This window comes from Dioscorea cayenensis, chromosome 20, assembly GCF_009730915.1.
Source record: "Dioscorea cayenensis subsp. rotundata cultivar TDr96_F1 chromosome 20, TDr96_F1_v2_PseudoChromosome.rev07_lg8_w22 25.fasta, whole genome shotgun sequence".
Lineage (NCBI taxonomy): Eukaryota > Viridiplantae > Streptophyta > Magnoliopsida > Dioscoreales > Dioscoreaceae > Dioscorea > Dioscorea cayenensis.
This window is the reverse complement of record NC_052490.1, coordinates 321,871-323,964: the sequence shown is the minus strand read 5'-3', so window position 1 is coordinate 323,964 and position 2,094 is coordinate 321,871. Positions and strand designations below refer to the sequence as shown.

Sequence of the window (2,094 nt, the reverse complement as noted above, 5' to 3'; positions counted from 1 at the left end):
CAGGTAGTGGCCGTTTAGTCCATGGTCTGTTGGATGGTCATTGCAAGGCCAGAAATTGGAACACATTGATTCTGTTCGTTCCTGTCTTTCGCTTCAGGTCCTATCCATCGATGTGGTTAATAGTTCATACCGTCAAGCAGTGAAGCTTACACTTGTTCACTAATTGTGATGGTTCACTAGGGCCTCTTTCCTCGTATCTTATCTGCTCACTCGTAGGGGTCCAGACAAACATAAAGGCGGAGGGAGTCGAGTGAACATCTCAACCATTGGCGGGAATTTTGCGCGCATCCGATCCCCAATTCTTATTCACCCCGGATGATCGTGTTGGGTGAATTGTGACCTCATACGATCGTGTCGGGTGAGCAACACCCGCTTCATCACAGTACCGACTTATGGGCTAACAGGTCATACTTTGGCCAAGTATCCTTCAAAGGGACACTCGAGAGCCAGGAGTATTAAAGGAATGGGCGCATCCTGACATCTAATCTGTCTCGTCCGAATGAATTAGTTGATACTATATATGTTACAAATAGTAGATGAAAAGAGTAATAAGAAGTGAAAAAGACAGAGACACTTCCCAACCACAAAGCAAAGTTCCCACTAATGGTATACTTAGTGTAAGCGAGCTCTAAGATCACATCTTTCGAATAAAATCTAGTTGGTAAAGGGAATCCAATTAGAGATAAGCTGCCCATGAGCATCATGACATAGGTTAAAGGGAAGGATGAGGCAAGCCCCCCCATCTTTCGCATATCATGCTCATCCGACATGGCATGAATCACCGAACCTGCTTTGAAAAACACGTGATCCATTAAGTGAAAGATGCTAACTGAATAGTTAGAGATGCAGCAAGCAAAGATCATATAGCTTAATTGACTGCAATTGAATAAGCTATGACCCTCTTAGATCTTTTTGTAATATTCCAGTGGTTGCCACAAGGAATGACGTCATAGCTCCTGCAAAAGTAATAACAATCAAAGCCGTTGGTGGGTATTCAAATAAAGGGAAGTACCTTGATATCATGAAAATGCCAGCTGTGACCAAAGTAGCTACATGAATAAAAGCAGATACTAGAGTGGGACCCTCCATAGTATCAGGTGACCGAATATGTAATCCTATCTGTGCAGATTTCCAAACAGCACCAATAAGAAGTAAAATACAAATCAGAGTTATGGCATTTAATCTAATATTGCGAGAAATCCAAGAATTTTTGGGGCACTAGCACAAGCAAAAATTGTTGAAAAGTCTACTATTTGAAAAAGAGTAAAATGAACTGAAATCCCAGGAGCTAATCAAAAATCACCTACTCGATTGACAAGCATAGCTTTTGAACTTGCTTTATCTTCTTGAAGTCGTGTGAACTGGAAATGAATTAACAAATATGAAGCAAGACCTACTCCCTCCCATCCCAGGAATAATTGAAAAGAGTTATCTCCAGTCACCAACATTGGCATAAAAAAGTAGGAATGGATAAATAACACATAAATCGAGGGCTATGCGGATCCTCAGACATATATGAAATGGAATAACGACTCAGACCAATCTGCAAATTGAGTGAGCTCCCCTTACAATGATGTGTTGGTGAACCTCTCATTCATCTTCAGTGCTCTCTGAATCGTACGGGAGGGTTTCCCATCACACGGCTCACCAACTTGATCTTCCATGAGAACTGTATGTCCGAACAGGCCTAGAAAAAAAGGTACAGTCTTACTTTTCTTTACCACTCAAGTGTACGGCATCTGCCGTGCTTAGGCCCCTTCTTCTCTTCCCTAATCAAAAAAAGAGTCTACAGCCTTCCTGCCATAGTATGGGTATAGGTATGGTGTATATGCTAAGCCCCTTTGATTTTAGATGATTCACTACTGAAGCGAGGAAAAGGCTGGATCAAGAAAGGGGGGTACTACGAGCCTTCTGCCCCATGCATCTAACCAGCTCGCGCGGTTTACCAGTTCCACCGATGTCATCCTTAGATAGAGTGATTTAGTCAATACAGAGGTGCACATTAAGTGGGGGGTGTGCTATCCCTATTGGGCTGAGCCCTTCCCTATAAGGCCCCACCATCGGGGTATAAGCGCCCTCTTCATACCTATATAC

General features: G+C 42.8%; 1 pseudogene; it reads right to left on the bottom strand.

The window, feature by feature from the left end:
- Positions 1–405: 405 nt before the first annotated feature.
- Positions 406–1,522, bottom strand: LOC120251952 (annotated as a pseudogene).
- Between the last annotated feature and the right edge of the window lie 572 nt (positions 1,523–2,094).